Consider the following 23,355-nt stretch of genomic DNA (forward strand, 5'->3'; position numbering starts at 1 on the left):
CTCGACAAGCATCTCAAAGGCCTCGTCTCGCTCTCCTCTGGGGCAAGAGAATGAGTAGTGACAGGTGTATGGCACGTGGCATGGAAGGTAGCGATAGCGACGGGTCTTCATTGCAGGAAGGACATCCCGAAGACGAGCTATCGCCTCGCGGGCAGCCATCTGCATAGCATGCCTCTCTGTAGGCATGGCTCTCCCCAAGAATCGGAAGTGGCGTATCACAGCACGCCCTCCCCTGAATTGCACCACGGCCAGGTGCATGGTCAGACTGTCGTTGATCTTGTGTGGATAAAGTGTGAAGACTGGGCACACGGATGGCCCCATCGCGACCTGAACGATGAAGGAGAGGAGCTTGACGAACCCCTCAGGCACGTTGGCGAACATCTGTGACTCACAGTCGTTGCCAGCCATCTACAAAAGTAGGCAAAAATTCTAAGCGATCAGATCATAAATTTTATGCTGACTGTCAGAAAGATGACTACATTTGCAAAAACATGAATAAACTCTATTATGCTAATAACCGATTAGCGATCACACCTAGTGGCTTCCTACAGTCAGCCTGGCTCTGGTACCAAGTCTGTCACGACCGGTTTTTCAATAAAATACTTATTGAGAAAATCGATCTTTTGATCCCAGTATAGGAAAAGTTATCCTCACTGGTAGACAAATACTTGATATACAGAGGACCAGTAGCATTAAATATATTACAGGGTTGAGCTGAGGCTGCTCAACAATTTATTACAAACACGCCAATATCATACATAAGGGCGGTTATGACACAGGGGTGTGGTGACATGCTACTAGCTCGAGATAAAAAGTGGTGGTGGATAACTTGACTCCTAACTGGCAGCTCATCGAGCGTCGAGGTGAGGCTCGATGAATTTATTTCTGGGGTGGCGGAAGCGGATATAATACAGTGACCAAATGCAGGATCGCACGGGACTGACTGGGACTCCTCTAGGCGTCGGACTCGCTATCGAACTCTTCATCCATGAGATCGCCTTCATCAACATCTGGCCAAATCAACAAGCTAGGTGAGTACTTTGAAAGTACTCGCAAGACAGTTCGGACAAAAGATATAACAAATGCATGCATGAATGCGTCATGAGCAAAAATAATGATGCTCATCCCAATAATAAAATTTTGCACGACTTGATAAGTAAAACAAATAACTGAAAACCGATCGGGTGTCTGGAGCGACGCCTCGAAAGGTAAACAAATAAAGCTCATGCCGCAGTCGGGCGTCTAAGCGACACCACATAAAGGGTTTATAAAAGAAATGCCATAGTCGGGCGTCTCAACGACACCACATAAAGGGCTTATAAAAGAAACGCCACAATCGGGCGTCTCAGCGACACCACATAAAGGGCTTATAAAAGAAATGCCACAGTCGGGCGTCTCAGCGACACCACATAAAGGGCTTATAAAAGAAATGCCACAGTCGGACGTCTGAGCAACATCGCAGAAAGGGCTTATCTTGATAATAAATAACAAGTGTGGCACAGTCGGACGTCTGAGCGACATCACAGAAAGGGCTTATATCAAATGTAAATAACCAGTATGCCACAGTCGGATGTCTGAGCGACATCACAGAGAGGGCTTATATCAAATGTAAACAGCAAGTTAGTCCATCCACAAGAATAAACTTTTAATCAGATTTAGCACTCATGTAGTTCACCGGAGTTTTGTCACTGAGGCTGATATCTGACAAGATAAGATGAACACAGTACTTGGACATGTACAAGATGATTTAAAGGATTTGTGACTCTGCAGAGTTTGTACTAACTGTCCACAGCCAGCGGATTTCCGTAGTCACGAAGGACTAGTTCCGTTTACGGTGTTTCGGTAGAAACACATTTAACCAGTACACACCCATTCCACCTCACGATGCCAGGAATCACCCTAGACAGCGTCCAAGAAAAACTTTGAGACGGGGAGGTCACAACCTCGAATAGCATGGGATCAAATTTCTATACGCGCACTCTAAGGGTTGCCCCCCTCTCGGTCCCAACCGGAAACACCCATGCCCCCTGACCGGATGACGGGCTTCAATCCAGGGCCATGGAACCCTCATCCCAGCCTCTCTATTTGGTGTGCACCAGGAAAACGGTTTGCAACTTACTAAGCCATATTCCTTGCGGAAAACATATGGCAGTACAGGAAAGGAAATGAATGGGGATGTGATTTGATTCACGATGACACTGAAGTCAAATAGACTGGCATAAGACTGGCATGCCACAACACTGCCATCTTACCCATCCTCATGCCATCACATGGCCATGGAAATATGTATCCAACAACATATGGGTTTCCGAAACTCACTTTCCGCTTCTTTGCATGAAATATAACATTCAAAGAAATGTTCATAAACATGCCATGAAACTCCTAAATGCAAACATGCAACAAACACTCATCATATCAAGAGTTCAAACATGCTTTCCTGGTTAGGAGTACTCGGAGTCTAACTGGGTGAAGTTCGCGGCTCCGTCACCTCCTCCGCGAGGTGCACAAAAGTATTCCAAACAATTCTCAATTAAATCTGATAAAAAACTAGACAAAATTTTAAAGAGAACAGAAAAAGAATCAAACCAAAATCCTTTTCGATTTAAAAGTTATAAGGGTTTTGATTCAGGGACCTTTCTGTAATGAAACAGAAAAGTCTTAGGGGGTTCTGCAGAAAAGTCCAGAAAACGATTCGTTTAATAAGAAAGAGAGACTGACAGGTGGGTCCCGCCCATCAGGTTTGAATATTCAAACGAGGGAGACAGGGCTCAACGGCGCCCGAGAGCTGCGGTGGTCGCCGACGGCGATCCACAGTGAGGCAGGGGAATCGGGTGGTACCTCCGTGTTCAGTACGTCCTTCCGCGTCGGTGGGTGGTGGTGGTGGTCGCCGGTGAGCACCACATCGACGGCGGCCCTCGCTCCGGCGGACGGTGGTTCGCGTAGTCGTGGACCTCGTCGGAGAGAGCTGCTGGGGACAAATTGGAGTGGGGTTTAGTCTCCTAGAGGTGTCATGAGGCCGCGAGCAAGTCTAGGGCGGTGGAGGAGTTCTCACCAGAGAGAACGCTGCCGGAGCCTGAAGAAGACGGAGGTGGCCGGAGTTGAGGAAGAAGGGCCCCTCAAGGCTCTTCTAGTGGCTGGGCGGGGTCTGGTGAGGTGGTGGAGATGTGCGGGGTCGAGAGCGAGCTCGGAGGCGCTATTTATAGCCGGCCCGAGGCGGTTGCCGTGAACGGGATAAGTCCGGCGAGCGATTACGGCGGCGCTGTGGCTGGACGGTTGGTTTAGGGGCTTAAGCATCGTCTAGACGGAGCACCGATTCCATTCCAGTGTCTAACTCAGCATGGCAGGGGCGGTTACGGCCTGTCCCTGACGGAATGGCCGTACGGCACGTCGGCGGCAGAGAGCGCGCCCTGAGCGTTCCATGCCACGGCGACGGTGCTGCATGCGTGCACTGGCAAGGGATACGGCCATGCGGAGCTCCCAGGTGGCTTGGGCGGTGCCGAACGGCGTTATGCCGCAGGGTGCCCCCTGTCGGCCGCCACGGGAGGTTCTGCCGCCGCGGAAGACGCCAGCGCAGGCGGGCCAGGGTGCCATCGACGCCAGGAATGAGCCAAGCGCGCGTGCGGTGCTCCGGACAGGGATGAGGGGCCATGCGCAACGCGCCAGGCGCACAGTTGACATGTGACTGAACTCTGACGAAGAAACGACACTGAAACTCTAAATTTTCTGAAGATGCATAGTAACAGTGCAGGCCAGGTGTTCGACAGAATGATTTTGGCATGTGGGGATTTTTCCTTGAGCTGATTTTTGGTGGAGTGGTCTCTCATTGCAACTGGGGGTTGCCTGAATTTTGGTGGAATTTTTGGAGAAGTGGAGATATGAATTTCACCAAATTTGACAAATCTGGTCCAAACTTGCAGAGGGTGAATTTTGAACATTTTGAAAAGCAGAAGAGTGGATCTTGATTGTTCTAGGTTGTGGGTGCTATGGACTATCCAGAGGAGTTGATTTGAGATCAAAGTTCAAAGGCATTAAGGTACTTGCTTTGCAAATTACCTAGGCTCAAAATAAAGGACATAATTGTTTTGGGAAAAGAAATAAATGAGATAAAATCCAAAAATGGATTTAACTAGTTGGGATAGAATGTTTGGGTTGTCCCAAAGTGGAAGGAGGGGTTTTGGGAGAATTTTACCACAAGAGGCATGGTAAAAACAAGAATGGATCAAAACCAAAGAATAGCCCAAAACCAAAAAGGTTTTCTTTTTAGAAGAAACTAAATCCAAGAAAAGATTTTGAGAAGGAAAACTCAGAAGAGAGGTTTTTATGAAGGGTTTAAATGACCTTCTTTAAACCAAGCAAGGCTCTTGCTGAAAACAAAAACAACAAAATTTTTGGAGTGTCACAGCAATCGAGGAGATTCAAGAGGCAAGGGTTGTCCAAGGCGATCGTGGCCTGCCACGAGGCACGGCTCACTACCCTGGCGAGGGTAAGGAGTTCCGCGTCTGTGTCGACATCCCCTGTCTCAATAGGGCCGCATCTCGGCAGCTCTTCTGGTCGTCTCCTGTCGGCCGATGTGAGAGTCCACCACACAACTACGTCCGCATGCCCTTTGGCCTGCCGGGTGCAGCCATGGTGTTCCAGCGCTGCGCAAGGGATGCCCTGGCGGCTCGCAAGGCCAGGTATCAGGCGATCCTGCTGGAGACGGAGGAGCACCGTCAGGAGCCTCCCGGGACCTCTAGGCCTCACGAGGCTCGGCACCACGGCGGCTCATGAGGAACGACTCCAGCAGTGCGCGTTTTTTGCTACCACAACACCTCTTCAGTGATGGTACCAGGTGACATCTCTCCAATTCGTTCAGTTTGGGGGCGCTCCTTGGGGTGCATCATCCCCAGGCTGCATGGGTCTATCCCTGCGGCATGTATCATTTTGCATTCACCAGGATTGTCTAACCGTCTTCTATAAGTTTATCTATGACCGTCACTCTACAGCCACGAGTCTTAGCCGCCTCGCGGCCCCCTTGTGTTTGCTGGCTTGTACCTCACTCACCTTGCTGCATGGCAACTCACATCAGCATGGCGCTTGTGCTCGGGTCCGTCCCTGCAACACTAACAAACCCGAGGATCGAGCTCTGGTTTGTGACCTGCCTCGCGCACACCACCTCACCAGGTCCTCGGTGCCTTCGTCCAGTGTCCAGGGCCCTCGGCTACAGGCCCGCTCCGCAGGGGTTCTCGGCCTCTTCTATCATCTAACCTACAGGATCATCCGACGATGATTCACGGGTCGGCTTGGACGACCGCCATCTTGCCTCGCGAGTCGCTTGCACGTTAAAGGGGGGCCTCCCGAGCATCGCGTCTCTGGAGCTCCTACTGGCTCTCCAGCCCTCACCCCCTGGCCTTGACCATGGCACTGCAACCTGGCATACCAGCGGCGACTGAGCTCACTCGAGGGCCGGGACCCGAGGACGTAGAGCACCTGGGTGAGCGAGGCAAGAGGGTGGCCGTTGGGGGCAGTGCCTAATGATACCGCCACAAACGCAATAACAAGCACCCTCCTCCTGACGGACCAGGACCCCAAAAGATAAGTCACGATTCGTTGCGGCACCGGCTTCACTCCCTGCATGCCCCGCCTCGCAGTCCCATTCCAGCGGTTTCGCTCCCCTTTTTGATTCTCCGGGCGGCTGTTTGCACGCCAAGGGGGGCCTTATGAGCATCGCGTCTCATGAGCTCTTACCGGACCTCGGGCTAATCACCTCCTATCCTTGACCACGGCATCGCGACCTGTCATACTAGCGATGGTTGAAGCCTGCCTGGGAACTGGGTCCCGTCGGCATAGAGCATCGCGCTGTCTAGGAAAAAGAAAAGAGAGGAACCGTGCCGAACTGGGATACGTGAATTCATCACAAAATCAAAGAAAGCAATGCTGATATTGAATACATTCCGATCCTTACAAATCCCACGGGGTCAAATTTTCATTCCACACAAGGAAAGCAAAAGAAGGAAGGAAGCTACTAAGCCATTGGGCATCACCGGCGACGCCGGGTGGCAGCCACTGCCGCGCTCCGACTTTGATGGGAGCTTGGCGGCACGTAGCTGTCATCACTCGACTCTGGAGATTCGCTGGGCTCAGGAGAGTCACTGGATTCCCAGAACTCGTCGCTGCTGCTGGAGGAGGCGCCAAAGGGGACAAAAGCAGGAACGGCACCCACTCCTGCACTCCGCGAGATGCTTCCTTCGGGGAAGCACTCTAGCCGTTCGCCTTCCACGTTGAAGACCTTGAAGAACAAGGTGGCCGCGCCATCATACTCGAAGTGAATCGCTAGGGCTCCCCTGTGCGGTAAGCCCGGGCGACCTCACCCCATCCGCGCGTCATGAAGACGTCTCCGGGGAGTACCACCTCAACTTTAGCTCCGGTGGCCAAGCTGCAGCACCCGGCGTGCTGCAGCCACAACTCAAGCGGCCCCCCTCGGAGGCAGCTCGCTGGAGAAGAACCTCGGGAGCCGGATCCAGGAGTCGGGAGGCATCGCCGCCCACACCATGAACTCACGTGAGCTACCCTTGACGCGAGTCCGTGGCGCAGTCAGTTAGGCAATGGCGGCCTGACCACCATCACTGGGGACTGCTAGACGGCGCACATCTTCATCCTGAGCTCGGGCATACATGGGGAGGGGGAAGCCAGGCGGAGGCCTCGATTGCCAAGGGCTAGCCACCTCTCGCCCTACGCCGACATCATAAGGGAGGCAGAGCCGCTTCTTCAGTGGGAGAGGATCAGGCCCCTCCCTAGGGGCCTTACCCTTTTCGGCCGCTGAGAACCTCCTGATCGGCGCCATGGAAGCAAGAAAGACAAGAAGCAGGCGGAAGCAAGACAAAGGAGAGATGAGCGGGGGGTTCTGCCACTCCCCCTCATTCATAGCCAAGGGAGGCCAACCACCAGCCTCCACGACCTCGCGCCATGATGATCTTCTGCAAGCCGCATCGTTTCATCAAGTCGAATAGTTGCCGAGGTAGCATGGGGAAGCGGAGACGCCCACGTGCCATCAATCGCCACACGTCATCAAGGCCACAGGCGGTTAGGGCCCGCGGCGCACTGCATTTGCCCTTTGGCTTCGCCTGGAAGCCAAGTCCGAGCGCGCCTTGGGCACAGGGGCTACTGTTGGTGTTCTGGATATGGGGGTGTCCACACCTGCCTGCTTGCGGCCCACCACGTGGCTCCCTTGACGGCCTGGTACGGCCCAGCTTCGATATCAACAGCTCAAGACCCTCGCGAGGGGCCAAGCCTCGCGAGGCGGACGACGCCAAGACCCCCGAGGGGATCGACCTCTTTAGGCTTGCTCCCGAGGGGCGGAGTGTTCTATGCAAGGTGCACCTCACTAGGCTCAGCTGACGTGAGCCATGACGACCAAGGCCATGCGGGCTCCAGCGGGGGCAGAGCGCAAGTTTCCTCTTTGGTGCAAGGGAGGCAAGCCACAGGCGCGGAGTCCCAAGGAATCAGCCAAAGGTTTCCATTCTGGTGCAACAAGACCAAGACCGCCAGGACGGCAAGACGGAGGTCATCACCAAGCCCACCGCAGCGTCACGACCAAAGGCTTTTCGCAGGAGAAGACTACTTTTGTCAGGATAAGCTGTACTACTTGTCCCCTTTCAAATCCGGCCATTGTGGGATCCCTTCCCGCCAACATTTGGGAAGAGGACCAAGGCCACTATAAATAGGACTAGCCACCACCATAGAGGGGCATCTGATCTAGGTCACATCCCACCAGCTCTCCTGAGCTCAAGAACACCTCACCTCCTGAGGCCAGTTGATCCACTATATTAGTTCATCCTTAGCCCCTCGAGGCAATCCACCAAAAACACTGGAGTAGGGTACTACACCGCAAGCTGGCCGGAACTAGGATAAACTGTTGTGTCTCTTTGTCTCTTCGAGCTTGACTTAGGAGCATCCCGAGTAGGCAGGCTGGGTAGGTTGAGATTTCCGCACGCACCCTAGAGTTTGAACCTCTCAAGGGTTTGCGGATCCCGTAGTCCAATAGTAACCAACTCACATGCCTTCTATTAAAGACACCGTTTGATGCATCCCGGTCCAAGCTTAAGCGGAAGCTCTCTGCTTGAAGCCGTTCCGCCTCCATCTTCAAGGCGGCTCGCTCCGTTGCCATCTAGGTGTTCTCCGTGTTTATATCCTCCTTGGCTTGGGCTATCTCATCTTGTAATTTTGCAACATCAACGTTGTACTGAGTTCGATTCGCCGGGTTAACCTCCGTTGTTAACAAAGTTGCCAGGACATCCAATAGATCAGACAAAACTTGAGCCGGCGGGCACACAGGGCCTCCAACCCAGCTGCCGTCGACATTGCTGACCCGAAGTTCATTGCTGCTGCAGTTGAAGAGTTCGGCCCCGGCAGTGTACCGGCCGTGAAGATCGCAACCCAGTGCGGCGGCTCCTAGGGGTCCGGAATACTGTCACCATCGAAATAGCCCCCAAGTCCACCATCCTGAACCCGATAGATGGAATTGGTCTCACCAGTTGAGGACTCGTCGCCTGAGTAAACAACCGTCTAACCATTGGATTCAGATCCTCCTTCCATCTCCGCTCCTTGAACGAAGCCAACAAAGACATGCTTCGGGATGGCTTGAACCTTGGCGGGTCGCACACGCCGAGCCGTCTCAATGATGTCGGTGGAGATGTCCAGCTCAGCTTCCGACTCACCAATCTTGCTGATGAAGATGTGGATTCCGCCAAAGGGGACCTGGTACCCATACTCAATTGAGCCGGCACCGGGGCCCCAGCCTGCATCATTGATGTAGAGCTTGTCGCGACGAATCTTAGTTATCCGGACCACATCGTATCCCTTGAGTCCTACGAAGCTGCCCTTCAAGAACTCGAAAACATCGTGCGCTGGCCCCATGGTGGGCACCAACTGTCGTAGAATTGTCATGGAAGATGCCCTAGCATGAGGTGGATCCATCGCAATGTAGTTAGCTTGAAGGGGTTAAACGAGACAAGGGACACAGAGAGTTTATACTGGTTCGGCCCCTCGCGGTGGAGGTAAAGGCCTAATCCAGTTAAGGGTTGTATTGCTTGGGTTTCGATTACCAGGGAGAGAATACGATTGACCTATTTCTCGATCTCTTCTTCCTTGCCCTAAACCGTCACCGGGTCACCCCTTTATATACACAGGCTGATGCCTGGTGGCTTACAGAGTCCCGGCCGGCTCGTACACAATGTGTCTGGCTCGGTGATAGAATTACACTTTCCTTAACATACAAGTTAACATATGGTGGTTTAGACTCGTGGGCCTCAAGTCTCCTTCGGGCCTTGGGCCTTCAGTAAGCTAGCATCGTGAATGCCATCTTCAACATCTTCATGGTCCTTCTTATTATAAACCGCCAGTGGTGTGACCCGACCCTCCTGGGTGGGTCATACCCAATAGTTATATCCCCAATAGATAATGATTATGAATTCTCTGTCGATCCTGAGTTAATTACTTTGGTTGAATCTAATCCTTTCCAGGGTTATGAATCTAAAACTATTGTGGCACATATTACTAAATGTAATGACATTGCCACCCTATTTGCTCATGAGGAAAAATTCACTATTACTATATTCTAAAGTTGTTTCCTTTCTCGTTAAAGGGTGATGCTAAGATATGGTTTAATTCTCTTGCTCCTTTTTGTGTGCGTAGTCCCCAGGATATGATATATTACTTCTATGGAAAATATTTTCCTGCTCATAAGAAACAAGTTGTAATTACTTCATGATTTGCCTGATCATCCTCTTAAGAAAAATGAAATACTTTATATCTTTTATAATGGACTAACCGATGCTTCTACGGACCACCTAGATAGTTGTGATGGTTGTGTTTTCAAGGAATGAACTATTAAACAAGTTGAAGAACTATTGAATAATATATTGAGAAATGATAGTGATTGGACTCTTCCTGAACCACCTCCTAATCCAACTCCAAAGAAAAGAGGTATTCTATTTATCAGTCCTGAAGATATACAAGAGGCAAAGAAATCTATGGAAGAAAAGGGTATTAAAGCTGAAAATGTTAAGAATATACCACCTATTAAAGAAATACAATGTCTTAATACTCCAACACAGGTAGTAGAGGTAAATTCTCTCTATAGGTTTATATGAAGGTGATATTCCCTATAATAAATCTGCTAGTCAATGCTTGGATGAATTTGATAACTTTATTGTTAAATAAGAAAATTTCAATGCATATGTTAGTAGACAATTGAAACGTAATGCTTATATGCTTGAATGCTTGGGTGACTATATGTGTAGAACTGTAAATGATCTCAAGATTGTTAGTAAACGTGCTTCTATGGTAAAAAGTCAAGTAGAACAAGTTCTTAAGGCACAAAATGATTTGCTTATTGAAATGAATAATAAGATAAATGATCATGCTATTAGAGTTATGACTAGAGGTGGTAAAATGACTCTGGAACCTTTATATCCTGAAGGCCATCCTAAAAGAATTGAACAGGACTCTCAGAGACTTAATACTAATGCACCTAGTCCTCCTAGTAACAAAAAGAAAAAGAATGACGATAGGACTTTGCATGCTTCTAGTGAACCTGTTATAGACACACCTGAGAATCCAAATGATATTTCTATTTCTGATGCTGAAACACAATCTGGTGATGGACATGAACCTAGTGATAATGTTAATGATGATTATCATGTTGGTGCTCAACCTAGTAATGATAATGATGTGGAGATAGAACCTGATGTTGATCTTGATAACCCACAACCTAAAGATAAAAGATACGATAAAATAGACTTCATTGCTAGGAAACATGGTGAAGAAAGAGAGCCCTGGGTTCAGAAACCCATGCCCTTTCCCCCTAAACCATCCAAGAAAAAGGATGATGAAGAATTTGAGCTCTTTGTTGAAATGCTCAGACATGTCTTTTTGCGTATGTGTCTGACTGATATTCTGAAAATGTCCCCTTACGCTAAGTATATGCAAGATATTGTTACTAATAAAAGAAAGATATCAGAAGCTGAAATTTCCACCATGCTTGCTAATTATACATTCAAAGGTGGAATACCAAAGAAACTAGGAGATCCAGGAATACCAACTTTACCATGCTCCATTAAAAGAAACTATGTTAAAACTGCTTTATGTGATTTGGGAGCCGGTGTTAGCATTATACCTTTCTCTTTATATCGTAGACTTGATTTGAATAAGTTGACACCAACTGAAATATCTTTGCAACTGTTATACCCATCGGTATTTGTGAGGATGTGCATGTCGTAGTTGCAAATGTCACTATTTTAACAGACTTTGTAATTCTTGATATACCCGAGGACGATAGTATGTCAATCATCCTTGGTAGACCCTTCTTGAATACTGCAGAGGATGTTATTCATTTCAATAAAGGCAATGCCACTTTTCATGTTAATGGTAGTGAGCATACGATACACTTTTCAATGAAACAACCTCAAGTGAATAGTATCAATTCTATTGGAAAAACTACAACAGTTACTATTGGAGGTTTTGAATTCCCTCTTCCTACTGTCAAAAAGAAATATTATATTCTTATTGTTGGGGACATGAAAATCCCCTTTGAGGTAACCTAGTGTTATACGAAGATTCTCCGGTTTCATGTCATTCGGAAGAAGTTTGTTAATAAGACTTGATCAACCTTATTAATGGATTCCTTTTAACGGGCATGAGATGGATGAATTTAGTAAACACAACTTTCTGTACCCACTTTTTACTTTCTGTTATCTAGATTAAATAAAGTAAAAATACTATTATTTTTTCTGTTTTCTGAATTATCCGTGCAATAAAAAATGACCAGAAAATAAAAGTTCTCCAAATGCCCTGAAATTGTTTTATGATTTTTCTATAATATTCAAGAATTTTTGGCACTGAAAACACCTCTAGGGGTGCACGAGTGCGTCGGTGGGTGCGCCTACCGGGCTTGTAGGTCCCACGTGGGGCCCCCTCACTTATTCCAGCACCCATCCACTTCATCTTCCTCGGGAAAAAATCCCACCATTGCTCAAACCCATGTTCTTCCTCATTTTGCTGCCATTTTCGATCTCCTTGCTCGGAACTCCGTTTCCAAAACTATTTCGGGGGATTGTTCTTTGGTATGTGACTCCTCCATTGGTCCAATTAGTTTTTGCTTTACTGCTTTATATATTACAATTTTGTGCTGCTGTGGTGACCTTGTTATTGAGCTTGCATGTCAAATTTATATGGTCCAAAGTGGTTTTGTTACATGATATAACCTCTAGACACTTGTAGGAGTAGTTGCTATTAGTTTTGTTCAGTTTGGTTCACTTTTATACTGAGTCACTTAAAATTTCAGAAATTTTCAGAGAAAAGAAAAACCACGAGGAGGTGGTTAAGGGGTTCTTCGAGCCGGAATTGATAAGGAAATGAAAATGAGGAGAATAAGAAGCCCAAGTACAACCTTCCTCGCATTGCGAAGGTCCGCCGTGTGAGTGGCCAAGCGACACATTCTTGAGAGAGGTAGAAATTTATGATGACTTCTATTATTTGGCGAAGAATGATGACATCACCTCCTTCCTCCAAGATAAGTGTGATCAATACCTCTTACTCACTAATACCTTCATGGAAAATTTCCACTTTCATTCTAGGAAGGATCCTCCCATGGTAGAATTTCACTTGTATGATGTGCCTAAACAAATGACACTTTATGATTTTTTGCAAAGTTTGGAAAATACCTTATGAGGGCAGCATCAGTGAGCCACGTCCTAAAGACGTGGATGACTTTATTTCTGAATCTACTGTAGGGGAAGAGAGAGGACTGTCGAAAGTGAGAATGGCTAGCTTACATTTTCCTGTTTTATGATATTACTCATTATTTGCTAGGAGATGTTTGATTGGTCGAGGGGAGAGTGGAGGCCTCAGTGCCCCTGACCTTGCCATTTTGCGCCATGCTTTACATGCTGAGAGTACATTTAGTTTGGGCGCTATTATTGCTCAGCGGTTAAACACAAACCGTTTGAAGGGTACTATTTTTGGAGGTGTCTATGCCTCGTGCCTTGCTAAACATTTTGAGAACCTATTTAGGCATGATGATAAGGAAGAGATGTTGTTACCCACTAAATATTTAAACTATGCTATTATGGTAGCACACGATTTTATTAAAAAGACGATGACAAGCGGCTCCTCTACAACGTAGTATTTTGTCAGGGTACTTGTAAGATTATTACCTTGTCTGCACCTTCTTTGTTCGATATTCGTTCACGTAGGTACACCATTATGCCCTAGGACATTTACACGTACTGGAGGCTGACACAACCTCCAGCACCTGAGCCAGTACCAGCACCTGTTTTCTACCGGGAGCCTGTTTGTCAGTGGGAGCCACAGGATCTCGCCAACCAGTGGAACCCTCAGGACCCCCCGTCGTATCAGGGAGAGGGTTAATTCTAGCCATGGCCATAGACCAACTTAGGCCAAAAGCCTAAGCTTGGGGGAGTGCGTATTTCTCACCGACATTACATTCATGTTCACACATTCATTCCATTTGTCAGTGTTCATCCTTTTTCATTGTTTAATCCATGCTAGTTTATTTTTCTTGCTTTCTTCTTGTGTGTTTGAATTTTTTTGATAAAATCCAACAATATTTCTTGCTTCTTTTTAGTTTTCTTTCTAGTTTAATTAGTTGTAGTATTAAAAGAAAACCCAAAAAGATTTCTCGTTCTTTTTTTGCTTGTTGAGAGATTTCCCGCGTAAATAGTTTTACTTGTTTTTGTTTTATTTTCTTCAAGAAAACAAAAACTCCAAAAATATTTCAGTGTGTTTCTTTGAAATTCTTTTCATTTTCTTTGGGTCATAAGGAGAAGACCACGATGAAAATGTTGAGTGGCTCCCATACACATTATTGTTGATCTAACAAAGAGCTCATATTACCTTGTCTTCTCCTTTGAATAAATGTTTGCAGATTCCAGCTTACTCCAATGCACATGCACTCTTATTATTATCCACCGGCCGTGCAAGTGAAAGGCAATAATGACGATATTTGATGAAATGATTGAGGTGGAGAAAAGCTAGTATGAACTCGACCTATTTTGTTTTCATAACTATGATTAGCTCATCGTTCTTGATTCAGCCCATTATGAACAAAACATGTTTGCAATGAAAATTAGATATTATAGTTACTCATGCCATGCTCAATTAGCTAGGAGTGGATAATGGTCAACCTTGCATGCCAACATGCATTTAAAATGTTTGTGATGTAGTATGATAGGATGGTATCCTCCTTTGAATGATTCAAGTGGCTTGACTTGGCACATGTTCACACGTGTAGTTGAATAAAAAACAACATAGCCTCCATGATATTTATGTTCATGGTGATTTATATCCTACTCATGCTTGCACTCAATGTTAATTAACCTCAGTGCATGTTTCTGATCGTTGTCGCTCTCTAGTTGGTCGCTCCTCAATCTTTTGCTAGCCTTCACTTGTACTAAGCGGGAATACTGCTTGTGCATCCACTTCCTTAAGCCCAAAGTTGTTCCATATGAGTCCACCAATACGTGCCTATATGCGGTATTTACCTGTCGTTCCAAGTAAATTTGCATGTGCCAAACTCTAAACCTTCAAATAATAATTTGTTTTGTATGCCCGAATCGCTCATGTAGCGACTGGGGGCTATCAGTATCTTCCATGCTAGGTGGGTTATTGTCATGATGAATGTTTATTCACTTGTCATTCACGAGAAAGTGGCTAGTATTCGGGATGCCCTGTTCCATGCTCAAAATCAAATCAAAATATAAAAAACCTCCCTCAGGATAGTTGTTGGTATGGACGGTACCCGGGATTCTGCTAGCCATGGAGTGTGATTGTTGGTGGAGAGGGAGTAAAATCTTTTCTATTCTATTTGGGAACTGCCTATAAGGTATCTAGCATGAAAGAAAGTGAGATATCTTGGTTGTTATGTTGACAACGAAAGCATACCGCTCAAAAATATATTCATCTCTATTTTAAAAGGTCCGAGCTCTGGCACCTCTGCAAATCTCTGCTTCCCTCTGTGAAGGGCCTATCTATTAACTTTTATTGTTGAGTCATCACCCTCTTATAAAAAGCACCAGCTGGAGAGCACCACTATCATTTATATGCTTTGTTTTTAATTGGTGTTGAGTATGAGTGTGACTGGATCTCTTTTTCCATGAATTATAATGTCTAGTTAGTCCTTGATATTCAGGGGTGCTCTCCATTTATGTTTTGCGGTCTCAGAAAGGGCTAGCGAGTTACCATTTTGTTATATTATATCATTATTGTTTTTGGAAAGTGTTGTCATCCAAAATTTATTATTATCGCTCGCTAGTTGATTATGCCAATGATATGAGTAAATGTGAGACATAAATGTTATTGTGAATACGGTTAGTTCATAATCTTTGCTGAAAACCTGAATATTGGCTAGACATATTTCCAACAACAAGATCAAACAGAGTTTGTAAAAGTTTTTCTTTCGCACTTTTAGTTTTTCAACTGAATTGCTTGAGGACAAGCAATGGGTTAAGCTTGGGATAGTTGATACGTCTCCATCATATCTACTTTTCCAAACTCTTTTGCCATTGTTTTGGACTCTAATTTGCATGATTTGAATGAAACTAACCCGGACTGACGTTGTTTTCAGCAGAATTGCCATGGTGTTATTTTTGTGCAGAAATCAAAGTTCTTGAATTGACTTGAAAAATTACGGAATTTTTTTGTGTAATATATAAAAAATACTGGGGCAAGAAGTTACCACATGGGGGCCACCCAGAGGCCACAAGCCCTGGACCTCCTCTGACCCTAGCTCCAACTCTATAAGTACCTATTCGGGGAGAAAAAATTAGAGAGAAGGATTCATCGCGTTTTACGAAACAAAGCCGCTGCCGCCTCCTATTCTACATCGGGAGGGCTGACTTGGAGTCCATTCGGGGCTCTGGAGAGGGGGATCTGTCGCCCTCACTACAAAAAAAAGACACATCCGTGACATGTTGGGTCGAACAGTTTTTTTCTTTCATGCTTATGACACTTCTATGACAATAATTGTGACAAAACCACATATCATCATAGATGTGGTGGGCTACTACTTCTATGACAAAAAACCATGATAGAAAATGGGCTTTTCATTCTGGGCGGGCCGGGGACGCACCTGCATGACATTCTTTGGGTCGGCCATGACGGAAATAATCATGGTAGAAGCAAGGGCGAGGAAAATTTTGGGGAGTTCTCGGTTACGGTGGGTGGTCGGGGCCGAGCGATGCACAAAGGTTTGTGCGTTTCTGTCGTACACGTACGCGCACGTGTGCGAGGCGTTAGGCTCTAACTGAACCCGAGCAAGGCATTTGCTTACTGAACCCGAGTGATTGCGCTAGCTACATTACTGAACCCGAGCGATTGCACTAGCTATGTTACTGAACCCGAGCGATTGATCCCTTGGCTATGAACTGAACCCGAGTGATTTTGTTCGCTACTGCTGCTAACTGAAGCCGATCGAACCTGCTGGCTCTTGATGAACAGCGACAACTGTTGGGGGTTGGATGAACAGTGACCTTTGTTGGGGGTTGGATGAATAGTTCCCGGTGGGGGTTGGATGAAGAGGACCCCGTGGTAGTAGAGGTTGTTGCCGCTGGAGGAACAGGACCCTGATCCAGAGGAGGCCGCCACACCCGAGCCGGTTGGGGGTGGATGAACAGGACCCCTTGGAGGGCTGGTGGAATAGTAGTCAGTGGAGGCTGGATGAACAGTAGCTGGTGGAGGCAGGAGGAAGGTCGCGGTGGATGGACAGTAGTAGGTGGAAGCTGGAGGAAGTCGACGATGGATGAACAATAGCTCGTGGAGGCTGGAGCGACGCAGTAGACGGTGGATGAACAGTAGCCCATGGAGTCCCGCTTTGCGGTATGCCACACCCCTCCCGATGAATAGGACCCTGTTTCGATCGTAGGCGCTCCAACACAAGTCTGTTTCCTCCGTTTTGCGGTACACCAAACCCCTCCTGATCGACAACACCCTATTTCGACCATAGCCGGTCGAACAGAAGGCCGTTTCCTCCATACTGCGGTATGCTAGACCCCGTTTTGGGTGTTCCGTCGAAGCCGGTTGGCTCCCGATGAACACGATGCATTCTGACCCAGTCTGTTACCTCCTAATGAACACAATGCATTCCGACCCAGTCTGTTTCCTCTCGATGAACACAACGTTGTTTCTCCATTGCGACCCAGCCGGTTGGCTACCCATCAATAGGACGCCGTTGTTGTACGCGTACGAGACCCCGCCCCTATGTACGTACGTAGCCATATTTGCTTTCCTGTAGCGTGGTTGTACATACGTGTACACGATATTGTAAGTGCATCTAGTGCCACCCCTAGATGGTTTTGGAGTATTGACGACAAATGTGGTTGAGGGACTAATATGTTTGTGAGAATGGCAGGATAACACAGGTAGTAGTCCCTCATTGATTCGTTTTTCCTACCAAAGATAACCCCTAAAAATGTATGAAGACATTGAAGACAATGGTGGTTCGTGAAGACATTCACGTTGAAGATAATGACATGTGAAGACATTCACTTGAAGACAATGGACTGCGAAGACATACTTTGTTTCGTAGTTTCCTTTTCTTCTTTATTGAGTCATAGGAACCACCAACCTATTAAGTGGGGTCAAAGTGAACAAAGTCAGAAGACTAATGTGATGCTGTAGGATCGAAAGTATGTCTAGAGGGGGGTGATTACACTACTTGACCAAATAAAAATCTTGCCTTTTCCCAATTTTGGTTCTTGGCAGATTTTAGCAACTTAGCACAAGTCAAGAAATCAACCTACACATGCAATTCTAAGAGTATAACAGCGGAATATAAATCATTGTGTATGAAGGTAAAGGGAGAAGTTTGGAGGGAGCAAACACAATGTTGACACGGAGATTTTTGGCGTGGTTCCGATAGGTGGTGCTATCGTACATTCATGTTGATGGAGACTTCAACCCACGAAGGGTAACGACTGCGCGAGTCCACGGAGGGCTCCACCCACGAAGGGTCCATGAAGAAGCAACCTTGTCTATCCCACCATGGCCATCGCCCACGAAGGACTTGCCTCACTAGGGTAGATCTTCACGAAGTAGGCGATCTCCTTGCCCTTACAAACTCCTTGGTTCAACTCCACAATCTTGACGGAGGCTCCCAAGTGACACCTAACCAATCTAGGAGACACCATTCTCCAAAAGGTAATAGATGGTGTGTTGTTGTTGAACTCCTTGCTCCTGTGCTTCAAATGATAGTCCCCCCAACACTCAACTTTCTCTCATAGGATTGGATTTGGTGGAAAGATGATTTGAGTGGAAAGCAACTTGGGGAAGGCAAGAGATCAAGATTCATATGGTTGGATTGCGTAACGCCCCCATGTATCAACTACAGTGATCACCTCTTAATCCTGCCTTGTCTTCATCATTTGCAATGCATGATCACAGTGATAATTCAACTCATTTCAATTTCCCACTATGAAATCAATTCAAGTTCAAAGTGCAAAATAAAGTTGCCCAAAAGTTGTTGGAAAAATGTTCATCTTATAGTCAATATTCCATAACATTTATTTATTAAGGAATACAACATCACTCCTTTGCAAAAATGGGCAGTAGCATTTAAAACAATGCTATTCCAGCAATTTTTATTGCTAATTCATTTATGAAAAATACAAATGAATTCTTATGGTCTCCAAAATATTTTTGGCACTGTCTATAATCACCAGGGATATAATGGGGCTCCTCCTGAATTTTTCCTAAGTGAAATAGTTGACCAAATAATTCCCTTTCTCTCTCTGTTAATAAATAAAAGCTAAAACAGAAAAGAAGAAACAGAAAAAGGCCTGAACGTTACTATGGGGCTGGGCCCCTAGTTCTATAGTTCCACGACCCAACCCATCTGGGGTTTTACCCTACCTCTATTCATCAGAGCTCGATGGACGCCCGTGCGACGTCCAAGGTTCCGATCAGCCACGGGGCAGCCATCCGCCACTCTTTGGCGCCTACTTGACCCTCTCTGATCCCCTCGATGAACCCTAGCTCGTCCTTCCACCTTAGCTTGCGTTGTTCCTCTCTCCCCCTCACTACACCGAATACGCCCGCCGCCGTGCCAACAAGATCTCGAGGCCACCAGCGCTGCTTTGACCGCTCGTGCTCTCTAGAAGAACCACCATCGTCCGCTTGTTTGCCTGGCGCCTTCCGTTGGAGATGAGGGCCTCTGCAGCTGACGAACGATGCCACCCCCTTCCGCCTCTACTCCGGCAATCTTCTCCGTCTCCGGTGACGCCTGCAACTACTAAACCTCCAAGGGCCTCTGTGTGAGCCACGCGGTGAGCTCCTCCGCGTCCTGCTCCTCTCTGTTAGCTCCCTCACGCGCCGTAGCTAGTTGGCCACCGCGCCAGTCGTTCCCCCTGCAGCTTGTCCCCGCGTCACCTACTGCTGTTGTGCTACTCGTCGCCTTGCTCATCTAGCTCCACCTCGTCCTCGCCCACTCGACTGCACCCGTGCCGTGTCCACCCCCCTGCTCCGCTAGTTGCCGACCACAGCCGTCGCGTCCCACTCCGGTGCCCGGCTGCGCAGCCCTGCAGCTTGAAGCTCCCGCGCGCCTCCTCCCTGCAACTGCCCGCTGCGCCGCCCGCCTATGCCACCTCCCCGCAGCCGCCTAGTCTCGCGCCGGCCCGCGCTCCCGCTACAGCCGCCCACTGCCGTCCCCCGAGTGCCTCTGCTCTACTGCCTTCTTTTGCGCGGTAACTCGCTGCCGCTTGCCGCTTCTAGCGCTGCCGCGTTGCCTGCTGCTGCCCTCCCGTGGTGCCGCCAGAGCTTGACATCACCGACCGCCGCTGCCCCCACCACTACAGAGCACCCTCGGAGCTACTGCCGCTGCCAAACGACGCACAATGCCGCGGGCGCCCGAACCCACCCACACAGGCACCGATCCGATGACCGGAGCCGGATTCCGGCGAGATCCAGCGTGTCTCCGCCGCGGGAACGCTCGTCGGGGCTCCACAGCCACCGGCGCCGACGTGGCCGACTAGGGCCACCCCCTTAGGTCACTGCCCAGTGGCCCCAGGGGCCCGGCTGGCATTGTTGACCCAGTCAACGGCTGACTGGGCATTGCTCATTCACTGCCTGTGGGCCCTACGTGGGCCCCGTTGACCAATCAACTGGTCTGTTGACCACTGACGGGGGGCTGACGCCAGGATGACGCCATAATTCATTTTCTGAGGAATTTAGTAATTAAGACAAATTCAAAATATTGCTAAACCTTTGAAAAATCATAAAAAATAAATCATAGCTCGGATCGAAAAACTTTATATATGAAAGTTGCTCAAAAAAATCCAATGAATCCGAATATGCTGTCCGTTTGTTTGTTACATGCCCCTAGGATTCTGAACATGGAACATTCCCCCTTCGATCATCTGTCTGACATAGGTCTGGAACCGGGAAAATATTCCCAGTTGAATTCCCCTTCCCCTTTATCGTGCAGCACTTCGTTAGTTCGACCCTAGTTCTAATTTTCGTCATGTCATGCTTTATGATGCTTTGTTTGCTTTATATTTATTGTTTCTTCCCCCTCTTCTCTCTGGTAGACCCCGAGACCGATGCTGCCCCTATGATCGACTACGTCACCCACGACTCTTCTTACTTGGCAATAGTGCATCCAGGCAAGCCCCCCTTTTATCATCCCGATATCGCCCATTCCATTCTCTCATGCTTGTATTTGATTTTGCAACTGTTATTGTTTGCTCCTATTCTGATGCATAGCCTGCTTTTGTAACCTGCTTTTTGTTACCTACCTGCTTATCCTAAACTACTTAGTATAGGTTGGTTAGTGATCCATCAGTGACCCCACCTAGTCCTTATTGCCCCCGCTTCATCATCAATGACTCGATCAACGTGATCGACGACCAGAGCCCGACACGTCACATCACATCATGCCCCTTTTGTTGCTCGACTACGCAGAGGTACCATCGAGTGCCGAGGGTGGAACCTCATACATCACTCCTGATGAGATATCTGTAGTGTAGCTATTCGGTCGTGGTCATCGAGGGTGATTTCCTCCTTAACCACTTCCGATATGACTCTGTCGTGCAACCCCTCAAGTGTGAAACTCGAGGGTGGTTCCTCTTACGTTCACCTTGATGATTACATTGAGTGGAATCCACCGAGGGTGGTTCCTCAGGGTTCCCCTTGGTGTTAGACACACAGTTACTATGGTTACTATGACTTTACACGGAACCATGTTACTAAAGACGGGTCAGCCCTGAGGGGTACCCGCGTGAGCTTAATTGCGAGTGATGTGGAGTCGGGTTGACCTGGAAAGTGCCCGCGAGATAATTACGAGGCGTGGCCGGGCATTCTTAGCCCTTGCCGCAAGTCCTCGAGACGGGGCGATGGGGTCACATCTTTCGTGAGTCTCTGCTTGTTACTGTGCGTTCCTAATCCACTACGAATTGGATATTTGATCTGAGGGGCCTCTGGCCTGATAGCACTAACCATCACGTGGGCATAGTATGGGCGTTCTGTGTCATATGCATCACCCGAAGCTTAATAGACGTTAGCGACTGAGCAGCGCGCGCAGGGTTGGATTGGTAAGCACCTGCCTTTCTAAGGAGGTAGCTAGGTTTGCTTACTGGCCGCGTTCGTAACATGCAGGAGTTCCCGAGGCGATGGTCCAAGACCCCTGGGGGCATAGGTTTAGTCTGGCGTGCTGACCTCTCTATTAGTCCTAGGTCGGGTTGCAGCGTATTGTTTGGCCGAGGCCGGTCATGACCCAGGAAAGTGTGTCCGGCTGGAGTTAATCCAGTGTGGTGGGTAAGTTGGTGCACCCTTGCAGGGAAGAATAAATCTATCGATAGCCTGTCCTACAGTAACGGACACTCAGAGTTGTACCCTGATCGATACAACTAGAACTGGATGCTAAGGCATGATTTGGCTATGTTACTTCGGGAGTCGAGAAAGGATCCCGGGGCGTTGACAACAACATAAATATGACTTATGTTATACTACTCTACTCCCTCCTCTTGCTGCAAGACGGTGGTTTACAGAAGATGCTAGTCTTCGATAGGACTAGCTTCTCCCCCTCTTATTCTGGCATTCTGTAGTTAGTCCACAGATACTACCCCTTTCATTGATACCGATGCATAAGTAGTGTAGATCTTTGCTAGCGAGTACTTTGGATGCAGCGACGAAGCTTGCTGCTCATGGCCGGCAGGGCCCGTGGCGGCGTTGGCCACAGGAAAGGGAGCACGGCGGGCGCAGCCATCACCCAGATGGAGCTGTCTGGGCGACACGGGCAGCGACTACAGCCCGACGCTCAGCGTGAGCCCTGCGCATGTCGTCCATGGAGATGTCGGAGAAGTGGTGGATCGAACGACGAAAGAGAGGATCCGACGCACCCCTACCTGGCGCGCCAAATGTCGGATTTGGGGTCCGGCAACCCGTGAGAGGTTCGAACACTCGGGTGCGTGCGGAGATCTCAACCTGCCCAGCTTGACTACTCGCAAACCTCCCTAGCCTAACGTGTAGAGCTCACAAAGACACAAATACATAGAGATTTATACTAGTTCAGTCCACCATTGTGGTGTAATACCCTACTCTAGTGTGGTGGGTGGATTGCCTCGAGGGACTATGGATGAACTAGTTACAAGGATGAACAAGCCTCAGGAGGCGAGGTGTCTTGAGCTGGTGTGGTGCTCGGGGTGGAATCGATCCATCTCTATGGTGGTGGCTAAGTCCTATATATAGTGGCCTTGGTCCTCTTCCCAAGTATGAGCGAGAAGGGATTCCACAACGACGGGATTTGAAAGGGGACAAGTAGTACAGTCTATCCTGACAAAAGTAGTCTTCGCCTGCGAAAAGCCTCTGGTCGTGACACCGTGGTGGGCTCGGTGATGACCTCCGGCTTGCCTTCCTGGCCGTCTTGGTCTCGTTGCACCAGAATGGAAACCTTTGGTTGATTCCTCGGGACTCCGTGCCTATGGCTTGCCTCCCTTGCACTAAAGAGGAAACCTGCACTCTGCGCCCGCCTAGCGCCCGCCTGGCGCCCGCATGGCGCCCGCATGGCCTTGGTTGTCATGGCTCATGTCAGCTGAGCCTCATGAGGTAGCTGCATGGAACTCTTCGCCCCTCAGGAGCCCTCCTAAGGAGGCCAACTCCTTCAGGGGGCTTGGCCCCTCGCGAGGCTCTTGTTGTGTTGTTGTTGAAGCTGGGCCATACCAGGCCGTCGATGGAGCCACGTGGTGGGCCACAGGTAGGCAGGACTGGATACCCCCAAGTCCTGGATGTCGACGGTAGCCCCCGGGCCCAAGGCACACTCGGACTTGGCTTCCAGGTGAAGCGAAAGGGCAAGTGAAGAGCGCCATGGGC

The sequence above is a fragment of the Triticum aestivum genome, chromosome 2B (assembly GCF_018294505.1).
Source record: "Triticum aestivum cultivar Chinese Spring chromosome 2B, IWGSC CS RefSeq v2.1, whole genome shotgun sequence".
NCBI classification, from domain to species: domain Eukaryota; kingdom Viridiplantae; phylum Streptophyta; class Magnoliopsida; order Poales; family Poaceae; genus Triticum; species Triticum aestivum.